Source organism: Bos mutus, chromosome 22, assembly GCF_027580195.1.
Source record: "Bos mutus isolate GX-2022 chromosome 22, NWIPB_WYAK_1.1, whole genome shotgun sequence".
NCBI lineage: Eukaryota > Metazoa > Chordata > Mammalia > Artiodactyla > Bovidae > Bos > Bos mutus.
In genome coordinates this window covers 19,318,551-19,331,175 of record NC_091638.1, presented here as the reverse complement: position 1 = coordinate 19,331,175, position 12,625 = coordinate 19,318,551, and the positions used below count along the sequence as shown (strand labels likewise).

At 36.7% G+C, this 12,625-nt stretch overlaps 1 protein-coding gene across 1 annotated transcript in view; it reads left to right on the top strand.

Moving 5' to 3' along the window:
• The window catches only part of GRM7 (glutamate metabotropic receptor 7), a 593,261-nt gene that overhangs the window by 144,474 nt on the left and 436,162 nt on the right, over positions 1 to 12,625 (top strand). The window lies entirely within an intron of this gene.

Sequence of the window (12,625 nt, the reverse complement as noted above, 5' to 3'; positions counted from 1 at the left end):
CACACTATTAAATTTCTCGTTTTAACCACTACCTCTTTAATGAAATACATGTATAAAAATGCTTCTCTTTATTGTAAACACATTGCCTTGATATAAGAGAAAATGAACAACCTCTAAATTTTAGTATCTCCCTTACAAAAGTGTGACTTCCATCCCAACACAGTTAATTACAAAAGGCTAATTTGTTTGTTTTTTCCCTTGATTCCCTGCCAAGATGCACTTCTAAAAGAATATCCTGTGTCAGGCTCCCCTAGGTGGGAGCCTCTTTGTATGCTAGACTTAATCTTTAATGTACTCCGACTCCTGGTCTGACGAAGGACTTAGTGCATGCTTCATAACTATCTGAGATGAAAATTGCTGCTGGATCAATTGCTAAGATACAGGACTAGAATATACCCTTAGAGTTCTAATTGTCAAGTTCTTTATGGGTTATATTTCATACTAGCTCAAACCAAAAATGAGGCCACATGATCAGTTACTCATCTTTTTGACCCACTGAAATCTAGCCCTAGCCCTTTTGATATATAAATGCCTAAGTATTTTTGACTTTTTTTTTTGATTGTACAGCAAGAACCACATATACAGTATAAAGTATAGAAAAATACTTCGTTGGTATAGTAATGTGTCATATGTTATTATTATTGTTGTAATATTGTCGTTATGCTCAAGGATCATTGGTTTATTGTAAAAGTGTTGCCAAAAGGAGTGTGGGATTTGGCTGCTCTCTGCTCAAAAGCCAATAAACAGGCTAGGTTGATGGCAAGGAAAGTTTGCTTTATTTCAGATGCAGGCAACTAGGCGAGGAGGGGCAGACATTTGTCCAAAGACCAACACTCAAGCCCCTGCACTGGCAACCAGTGGGCAAGAGCTTTTATAGAGCGGGGGAGGGGGGAAGGGGGGGAGCGCATGTTACAAGCAGAGGCCTCACAGTCAGCATTTGTCTGAGGACGAATCTCAGAATTGTGGCAGCTCATGTCCTGGGTGCACTCTGGTCATCATGTAGTTAAGTTCTCCCCCTGGTGTTTTAGTATCTGTAAGATAGCTCAAAGGATGTGCCTCAGAATATTATCTGTAACCCTGAGAAAGAATTAAAGGTCCTTGACCATGCTTAATGACTACATTATTATTGAGTCTCCTTTCACTGTTTTCCTTTTTTCCTGCATTTCTCTCTTCTCTGATTAAACTTATTCTTCCACTAAAGTTTTCCACAGACAAAAGGCAGGCAGAGGACATGATGGGGGGCAAGGGCCATAGGGTCCTGCTCCCTTAAAAAAATGCAGCGCCTTGCCAGCTTAGCTTACAGTTAGGTTTTGTTATGAGGGTTGTTTGGTTTGAACTTGAACCAATGAAAAACAATATTACAATTCGTCGTCAGTCCAGTCAAAGGAAGGATGCTTAATCTACCACGTGATCAAACTCTCATTGCTTGGGCTTCAGTGAATATATAGACACAAGCAGTGCACATGTGCACGTGTGTGTGTATTATAATATTTAATCTCGGCACCCCAGGGCCCAGTCAATTTGACACATAAAAAGAACCATTACAACCTAGAGTGCAATTTTGTCCTCATGTTTTCTCCCACATAAAGTCTTTGGCTTGCCACCCTATCTTCTGGAATGTTAGGTTTCATGAACCAGACAGTTTTCTAACAGAACAAAAGTGTGAGCTAGAAGGAGATTTCCAATGCTTTATTTTGCCATGACCATTTAAAACAGAATCTATTTCTATTTACTATCCACATTATTTTGTAAAAGATGAGTATCTCTTATTGGCCACATTTGATCAGAATGGATATTCTGAAACAGTCAGTAGTGGCCTGGGGTAAATGTTAAAATGGTATGAATCTAGCTGTCTGGATCTATATCTATTCATTAAGAAGAAATAGTTGCTCCTATACATTTTAAATATTTTCATTGCATTGTCTATGTTATTATGGTTTTCCTTTAATAAGACTTTAAAAAGGAATAAGTTGAGAGAGAATAAGATGAAGAGGAAAGAAAATGGACAGGAAGATATTGGCATGTTTTGCATTTTTTATAGTTACTAGCTAAGAAAAATGATTGTGATACATATATGTTATATTTGAATCTCTTTTTCTCCCTAGGCTATTATAAGACAAAGTAGTAATTTATGATTTTTCAAGATATTAAGAATTCTATGTAATATATTATTGTGAGGACACTTTTTTCTTTGATATCTTGTCTTTTTAATATTTGCATTTCAGTTGTTATTGAATAGCATTTTGATTTCTTTTTTTTTTAATTTTATTTTATTTTTAAACTTTACATAATTGTATTAGTTTTGCCAAATATCAAAATGAATCCGCCACAGGTACACATGTGTTCTCCATCCTGAACCCTCCTCCCTCCTCCCTCCCCATACCATCCCTCTGGGTCGTCCCAGTGCACCAGCCCCAAGCATCCAGTATCGTGCATTGAACCTGGACTGGCAACTCGTTTCTTACATGATATTTTACATGTTTCAATGTCATTCTCCCAAATCTTCCCACCCTCTCCCTCTCCCACAGAGTCCATAAGACTGTTCTATACATCAGTGTCTCTTTTGCTGTCTCGTACACCGGGTTATTGTTACCATCTTTCTAAATTCCATATATATGCGTTAGTATACTGTATTTATGTTTTTCCTTCTGGCTTACTTCACTCTGCATAATAGGCTCCAGTTTCATCCACCTCATTAGAACTGATTCAAATGTATTCTTTTTAATGGCTGAGTAATACTCCATTGTGTATATGTACCACTGCTTTCTTATCCATTCATCTGCTGATGGACATCTAGGTTGCTTCCATGTCCTGGCTATTATAAACAGTGCTGCAATGAACATTGGGGTACACGTGTCTCTTTCCCTTCTGGTTTCCTCAGTGTGTATGCCCAGCAGTGGGATTGCTGGATCATAAGGCAGTTCTATTTCCAGTTTTTTAAGGAATCTCACACTGTTCTCCATAGTGGCTGTACTAGTTTGCATTCCACCAACAGTGTAAGAGGTTCCCTTTTCTCCACACCCTCTCCAGCATTTATTATTTGTAGACTTTTGGATTGCAGCCATTCTGGCTGGTGTGAAATGGTACCTCATAGTGGTTTTGATTTGCATTTCTCTGATAATGAGTGATGTTGAGCATCTTTTCATGTGTTTGTTAGCCATCTGTATGTCTTCTTTGGAGAAATGTCTATTTAGTTCTTTGGCCCATTTTTTGATTGGGTCGTTTATTTTTCTGGAGTTGAGCTGTAGGAGTTGCTTGTATATTTTGAGATTAGTTGTTTGTCAGTTGCTTCATTTGCTATTATTTTCTCCCATTCTGAAGGCTGTCTTTTCACCTTACTAATAGTTTCCTTTGATATGCAGAAGCTTTTAAGGTTAATTAGGTCCCATTTATTTATTTTGCTTTTATTTCCAATATTCTGGGAGGTGGGTCATAGAGGATCCTGCTGTGATGTATGTCAGAGAGTGTTTTGCCTATGTTCTCCTCTAGGAGTTTTATAGTTTCTGGTCTTACATTTAGATCTTTAATCCATTTTGAGTTTATTTTTGTGTATGGTGTTAGAAAGTGGTCTAGTTTCATTCTTTTACAAGTGGTTGACCAGATTTCCCAGCACCACTTGTTAAAGAGATTGTCTTTAATCCATTGTATATTCTTGCCTCCTTTGTCAAAGATAAGGTGTCCATATGTGCGTGGATTTATCTCTGGGCTTTCTATTTTATTCCATTGATCTATATTTCTGTCTTTGTGCCAGTACCATACTGTCTTGATAACTGTGGCTTTGTAGTAGAGCCTGAAGTCAGGTAGGTTGATTCCTCCAGTTCCATTCTTCTTTCTCAAGATTGCTTTGGCTATTCGAGGTTTTTTGTATTTCCATACAAATTGTGAAATTATTTGTTCTAGCTCTGTGAAGAATATTGTTGGTAGCTTTATAGGGATTGCGTTGAATCTATAAATTGCTTTGGGTAGTATATTCATTTTCACTATACTGAGTCTTCCAATCCATGAACATGGTATATTTCTCCATCTATTAGTGTCCTCTTTGATTTCTTTCACCAGTGTTTTATAGTTTTCTATATATAGGTCTTTAGTTTCTTTAGGTAGATATATTCCTAAGTATGGCTGAATGGATACAAAAACAAGACCCCTACATGTGTTGTCTACAAGAGACCCACCTCAAAACAGGGGACACATACAGACTGAAAGTGAAGGGCTGGAAAAAGATTTTCCATGCAAATAGGGACCAAAAGAAAGCAGGAGTAGCAATACTCATATCAGATAAAATAGACTTTAAAACAAAGGCTGTGAAAAGAGACAAAGAAGGTCACTACATAATGATCAAAGGATCAATCCAAGAAGAAGATATAACAATTATAAATATATATGCACCCAACATGGGAGCACCACAGTACGTAAGACAAATGCTAACAAGTATGAAAGGAGAAATTAACAATAACACAATAATAGTGGGAGACTTTAATACCCCACTTACACCTATGGATAGATCAACTAAACAGAAAATTAACAAGGAAACACAAACTTTAAATGCTACAATAGACCAGTTAGACCTAATTGATATCTATAGGACATTTCATCCCAAAACAATGAATTTCACCTTTTTCTCAAGTGCACATGGAACCTTCTCCAGGATAGATCACATCCTGGGCCATAAAGCTAGCCTTGGTAAATTCAAAAAAATAGAAATCATTCCAGGCATTTTTTCTGACCACAATGCAGTGTGATTAGATCTCACTTACAGGAGAAAAACTATTAAAAATTCCAACATATGGAGGCTGAACAACACGCTGCTGAATAACCAACAAATCACAGAAGAAATCAAAAAAGAAATCAAAATTTGCATAGAAACGAATTAAAATGAAAACACAACAACCCAAAACCTGTGGGACACGGTAAAAGCAGTCCTAAGGGGAAAGTTCATAGCAATACAGGCACACCTCAAGAAACAAGAAAAAAGTCAAATAAATAACCTAACTCTACACCTAAAGCAACTAGAAAAGGAAGAAATGAAGAACCCCAGGGTTAGTAGAAGGAAAGAAATCTTAAAAATTAGAGCAGAAATAAATGCAAAAGAAACAAAAGAGACCATAGCAAAAATCAACAAAACCAAAAGCTGGTTCTTTGAAAGGATAAATAAAATTGACAAACCATTAGCCAGACTCATCAAGAAACAAAGGGAGAAAAATCAAATCAATAAAATTAGAAACGAAAATGGAGAGATCACAACAGACAACACAGAAATACAAAGGATCATAAGAGACTACTATCAACAATTATATGCCAATAAAATAGACAACGTGGAAGAAATGGACAAATTCTTAGAAAAGTACAACTTTCCAAAACTGGACCAGGAAGAAATAGAAAATCTTAACAGACCCATCACAAGCACGGAAATTGAAACTGTAATCAAAAATCTTCCAGCAAACAAAAGCCCCGGTCCAGACGGCTTCACAGCTGAATTCTACCAAAAATTTAGAGAAGAGCTAACACCTATCCTGCTCAAACTCTTCCAGAAAATTGCAGAGGAAGGTGAACTTCCAAACTCATTCTATGAGGCCACCATCACCCTAATACCAAAACCTGACAAAGATCCCACAAAAAAAGAAAACTACAGGCCAATATCACTGATGAACATAGATGCAAAAATCCTGAACAAAATTCTAGCAATCAGAATCCAACAACACATTAAAAAGATCATACACCATGATCAAGTGGGCTTTATCCCAGAGATGCAAGGATTCTTCAATATCTGCAAATCAATCAATGTAATACACCACATTAACAAATTGAAAAATAAAAACCATATGATTATCTCAATAGATGCAGAGAAAGCCTTTGACAAAATTCAACATCCATTTATGATAAAAACTCTCCAGAAAGCAGGAATAGAAGGAACATACCTCAACATAATAAAAGCTATATATGACAAACCCATAGCAAACATTATCCTCAATGGTGAAAAATTGAAAGCATTTCCTCTAAAGTCAGGAACAAGACAAGGGTGCCCACTTTCACCATTACTATTCAACATAGTTTTGGAAGTTTTGGCCACAGCAATCAGAGCAGAAAAAGAAATAAAAGGAATCCAAATTGGAAAAGAAGAAGTAAAACTCTCACTATTTGCAGATGACATGATCCTCTACATAGAAAACCCTAAAGATTCCACCAGAAAATTACTAGAAATAATCAATGACTATAGTAAAGTTGCAGGATACAAAATCAACACACAGAAATCCCTTGCATTCCTATACACTAATAATGAGAAAACAGAAAGAGAAATTAAGGAAACAATTCCATTCACCATTGCAACGGAAAGAATAAAATACTTAGGAATATATCTACCTAAAGAAACTAAAGACCTATATATTGATTTCTAAATTAAGTTTACAATAGCATTTAAATATTATGGGGAATTTGATTTACTTAGCAAAAATATTGTTAGCAGTGAAAAGATGCATAAATTCTATATTTAAGATATACTCAAAGTGATAAGGTCATGTTTAATAGAAGATGCCCTAAAGCAATTTCCAAATAAAAATTGTTAATTAAGCAGTATTAGGCTCTTGGTTTGATTTTGTTTTTATCTTTAATTTTATCATGGTTAAACTAAATATAAGATATAAATGAAAATTTGATAAACCCCAAACTACAATTTGTCTTACTTGAGCAAACCAGTATTCAGATAAATTTAAAAATATATATATAATTATTAACTGCATAGTATTTTATGTTTAAAAAGTGAGTGACATCATTGCTTTAATTCATCTTGTTAAGCTTCTTAAAGGACCATCTCATTTCCTTTTTTCTATTCTTCTTTCTAACTTACTTATTGATTATTTAATATATAGACTTTTGGATTCATTTACTATTGATCTGACAAGCATCTATTGAACACCAATTTACATAGGCATTTACTTGGTGTTAAGGACATATGATGAGTCAGTTGTGACTGCTGGTATAATATGGTAACTATCCAGTTGGTAAGAAAAGTACATGATCAAGCTCAGAGCGTGTATGGCATGTGCCATGATGAAGTATAAGGTTGAATTGAAAAGAATGTTAGGAGAAAAGATATAGTTAGAAAACAGGGAATTCTCAGGTCTTTGCTGAATGAATTGAATATAAACTGAGTCATTTCAAAATAAATAAGACATATCAAACAGAGTTGTCATTTCGTTTTTTGGGAAGGCTAAGATGTAGTCAAATCTCTATGACTATATATAGAGAGTAGGACCCTAAATAAGGCTGAGTGCCTTCTGTGGATGAGTGAAAGCTCATGTTATGAGGGACCAGAAACCACGAGGAAGCAGAGAAAGTTCTCTGTGAAGGTAGGAGTATAAAGTTGAAAGAAGGTAGCAAGGTAAGGCATCAAACAGCTGTAAGGTGTGCCCCAAAGAGAAAGTGGGGAGTGGCCACCCTTGACTTCGGGCCTTTTTAGCTGCACTCCTGTAAAACTCAGCTAAACACCATTTCCACAGTGTGAATGCTTCTTCAGGACTTCATACTTCCTGATGTGTGTGTCTGTGCCGGTGTGTGTAAGTGGAAAAGCAAGCTTTACTTGGTTTATATTCATTGAACCCGAAGAACTGCTTCTATGAAACGCCTGTTGAATTGTGGTTATGGTTTTTCCTGCTGGGAATCAGTTTTATGAAATAAATGGTCACATCTGGACTGTTTATCTTGGTCCTGAAAACCATGGCCCATGTTCTTCCCTATAAACTTCTCTCTTGGTTCAGTGCCAGGAAGGGGACCTCATGACCACAAGGGAACTTCACCAGCCTGAGTTTCTTCCAAGGCATGGATGGTCCCATCAGAAATAGGTGTGTTTGCTCTGTTAAAATAAAACTTAATTTATTGTCTAATTGGAAAGTCAGAAACATTTAACACTTTGTATACTCATTAGTTCTAAAAAGGCTTGTTGATATTGTTGTTGTTCAGGTACTCAGTTGTGTCCAGCTCTTTGGACAGCAGCACACTAGGCTTCCCTGTCCATAGTCTCCCGGAGCTTGCTCAAACTCACATCCATTGAGTCGGTGATGGCATCCAACCATCTCATCCTCTGTCATCCCCTTCTCCTCCTGCCTTCAATCCTTGCCAGCATCAGGGTTTTTTTCCAGTGAGTCAGTTTTTCACATCAGGTGGCCAAAGTACTGGAACTTCAGCTTCATCATCAGTCCCTCCAATGAATCTTCAGAGTTGATTTCCTTTAGAATTAACTGGTTTGATCTCCTGGCTGTCCAGGGGACTCTCAAGAGTCTTCTACAGCACAGCACCACAGTTCGAAAGCATTGATTCTTTGGCGCTCAGCCATCTTTATGGTCCAACTCTTAACATCCATGCATGACTACTGGAAAAAATATAGCTTTGACTATATGGACCTTTGTTGGCAGAGGAATGTCTCTGCTTTTTAATATGCTATATAGGTTTGTCATAGCTTTTCTTATTCTTATGGGTAAAAGTTGAATCTATCTACACCTATCTATTGGCCCTTAAAACCACGACCCATGTTCTTCCCTATAAACTTCTCTCTTGGACCAACTTGGACTCTTGGACTTCTTGGACTCTTCTTCTCTCTTGGACTTCTCTCAGGCCAAACTATCTATTCATTGAGCAAAACTCAGTGAAAGGTAGCATGCTGACTCACTGTATCTGGAACAGTTGGAAAGTCCTTGATCTCTGAAAGGCAGAATGCTGCCTTTAAATATGACTTCCTGTGTATGACACTTGGCATGCCACGCTCCCTGTGTATCAGTTTCATCATTTAGACAATTTTGTGTCTTTTTTAATTATGACAACAGTTATATAATTATGAAATGAGTTCTCTCTGGAACCGTATCCTGGATTAAAGTCCTGGCTCCTCTGCTGGTTAGCTGTGTGACCATAGGCAACATATGTGGTGATGGATGTGGTGATTCTGTGTTTTGGCTTGTGCATCTACAAAGTTAAAATTGTGGTGATACCTATTTATAGACTGTCATGAAATGTAAATATGATAAAACATGTAAAGCCCTGATACAAAGCCTCAGCATGCCTGGCACAGTAGCAAGAGCTCAGAAAATTGTTTCCAGTAAGTGTTGACTATTATAGAGTGCTTTGTAAATTCTACAGCCCTGTACACATGTGGTAATGTTGAAACAAAGGTGTCTCGAGTCACGGAACAATGTATTTTGAGTTAATCTTTAAACTACCTACAATCGACAGCTTGCTAATGGTTGAGCTTGTAATATCTATCTCCTTATATAAAGACCAGTTAAGTAGAAATGGTCCAGAAATGAGCTCTCCTGTGGGACTGAGCAGTTTTATGAAAAAGCTTTTATCACCATTGCCAGACTTGCAGGTAAGGAGAATGCATTCGTTTCTAGGGATTTTAACTTGGCACCTTTCACGGACACTAAATTTACTCTGAAAAGAAAAAAGAAAAAAAGCATCTGTTCTTTTTGTGCTGGCAAGGTAGCAGAGAATGGTTCTCTTTGGCATCCTCTTTATTACTTAAGCCCTTTTTCCTCCCCCAGGCAGGTAAGAGGTGAGATAATTGATGAGGCTTTCTGGTTCCATCCTCTTGGGTGTTTCTAAAGCAAGGATGAAACATCGGGAATAAAATTTGTTTTAAAGTACAGTTTTTAAGAGAATAAGGCATAAATTTCCAGAGTCTTATTTTATATTTTATTTTATTCTGTGTGACTCTAATTCTTTTTACAGTGCTAAACAATTATTTTAGGTGGCTTTGTGGTCAAATTGAAAATATTTCGTAAGACCTCCTCTTGTGCCTCATGCTTCTTCTGTCTTATTAGTGATGCAGATTATTTCTAAATTGTTAGAAATAGGAGACACCAGTGAATTGTGACATTTCCTTCTGCCCCCTTTGTGTAGAAATTTTTCTGTGTCATAAACATTGATGGATGAAGCAATACTTACAAATCTATTTCCTTGATTGTTTGTCTTCAGGTAGTCATTTTCTGTTTGAAACTTCATGGGATTCGTTTTACCAAAGTTTTCCTCAGAAGGCTAGAGTTGTTTTGGGTTTGTTTGTTTGTTTGTTTGTTTCTTTTTTGGGGGGTGGGGTGGGGTGTACACTTTTAACTTTGCTGCTCTAAATGTGAATGTCAACCAGCAGCATCAGCTCCAGTATCACCTGAGAGGTTTTCAGAAATGCAAAATTTTAGGTCCCACCCTAGACCTATAGAATCAGAATCTGTATTTTTAAAACACTCCCACACAATTCATGGTCACATTAACATTTTAGAGAAACTATATTGAAATGTCAGATTTCCATTTTCCACAAGCTTTTAAGATGTGTCTCATCAAGCCAGGATAATGGACTAGGTCTGTATTTCCAAAATTAAGTTTGACATTGGGTGTTGCAAGGAGCATGGTGTATTCGTTTCCTGTGTACCACTGTAGCAAATTACCTTAACAGCAGTGGCTTAAAACAATATAAAACAAGATGGACTATCTTATCGTACTGAAGGTCCAAGGTCCAAAAGGTGTCTCAGGTGTCTAAAACCAAGGTGTCTGCAAGTTTGTCTTCCTTCTGAAATTTGAAGAAGAACTTGATTCCTTCTATTTTCTGGATTCTAGAGGTTGACGCCATTCCTTGGTTCGTGGTCCATCTTCAAAGCCAATAGTGTAGCATGTTTGAAATTCTCTCTGACTCTTCTTCTTTCTCTCATACAGTGACCCAGGATGAGCCCACTGGATAATCTCATCTCAAAGTCAGTTACCTAACAGTCGTAATTCCATCTACAGTCTTATACTTTCCTTTCCATAAAATCTAACCTAATCAACATTTCTGAGATGTAAGCAGTGAACATCTTTGGGGCATCATTGTGCTGCCTATACACATAGGATCTGTGAACTAGTAAATCTGAGCAACATTGATTAAACAGAATTAAGAAGGTGTCTTTTATGCAGGACTTGTCAAAATCTTTGTAATATTAAAGTCACATTATGAAACACTGAGAGAGAAATATTGTGCAATAATCCCCAAATGTGTTTGTCAAATTACTCTTCTGTTCACATCTCCCAGAAGAGGGAGCTTCACTTGGGAAATCTGGACCAGAGGAATTTCCCTTCTTCCTTTCTATCCTGTCCAAGGATTAAGCAGCAGACAGAGGGCTTGGAGTTTTAGACTGTTTTCATCACTGGACCTGATCTCAAATTGTAGGCAAGTTAGCTTACTCTTCTGTTTCAGTTTTGATTGGTTTATTGGAAAACTTGTATTCACATCTTCAACCTACCATTTGCTTTTTGCGGCCTTGATTTTATTCTAATTCCAAGTTCTGAGCTGTGGGAAATGTCAAGAGCATGGGTCCTAGGGTCAGACAGCTGGGGTTAGATGTTAATACTATAGACTACAACACAGAAAAAGGGTCTTTTTCTTTAACTTCTTTGTGCTTCAGTTTTCACATCTGTTAAATGAAGGCAAGAGTGGTGTCAGCCTCATAAAAATGTGAATTTAAAGTAGGTAGTGCCCATGAAATGCTAGATGCAAAGCTTAGCACACACTAAGTTCTCAGTTCAAGTCTGGATGAGGATCTTATTTTTCAGTTATTATCATTAATATTAATAGTAGATAAAGACAAACACCAAAGTTGTATGCAAACTACAGTGTAAGAAGGACAAGCCCCATGTTTATGGGATCTTGATTTAATGGATATGAAAGAGCACTTTTGACTCTTTAAAATAAGAAAGAATTTGAAGTTAAGCTTTACTGTTAAATGCAAACCAACCAGGGAGAAGAGTTTGGAAAGGCATTTCATTGTATAAATAAGAATTGAGTTTAAAGGCTTTGGGGCATTAGTTGGCAGAAATACTTTTATCAAGAGTATCATTCCAGAGCAGTATCTACACAAATGTAACTTATTGGAGCCCAAATCACTGAAAGAATCTTCAAAATTGTACACATGGATTTTTCCTGGAAGTTAAAAATTTCAGAAAGAGAATTATTGACATACATAAACCACTTCAGCAGTTTTTCTAAAAGAAATAAATAGGGTTCCTGACATGATATTTTATTTTAAAATTCTAATAAAACCAATTTTACATGAAAGCTTATTCCAGCAATATACAAATCAAACCAATTCAGAAGATTAGGTCTTGTAATTAAAAGTGCTGTATATACCTTTGTAAAGTGACAGTTTCAAATATAACTGGAACTAGGGTGTCAGTATCTTTCTGAAGAAGGAGAACATAATCGGAAATCTTAATTTGTCTCTATTGCACCCTAATAACTCATTTAAGTTGTGATAGAAAAATGAACTTTGAAGGAAATTGAGAGAAACACACTAACTTCCCTAGGTTTAATTAGCTAAGTAGAAATCACAAAACTCATAATCACAGATACACATAGTCATGAAATACTGATTACCAAAATACTAGAATATTTGGCTTCAGGAGTGAGAATGTGTGGTGTGTGTGTGGTCATGGTGTGTGATGTATATTTGTGTAGTATGTGTGGTGTGTGTGTGTGAGAGAGAGAGATATAGGTGTGCACTTGTGATATCTGTGTGTGTATATGTGTGATGTGTATTGTATGTGGTACATGTATGTGATATGTGTATGTGGGTATGTCATGTGTGTGTGTGTGTGTACTCAGATCAGCACCCTAGTG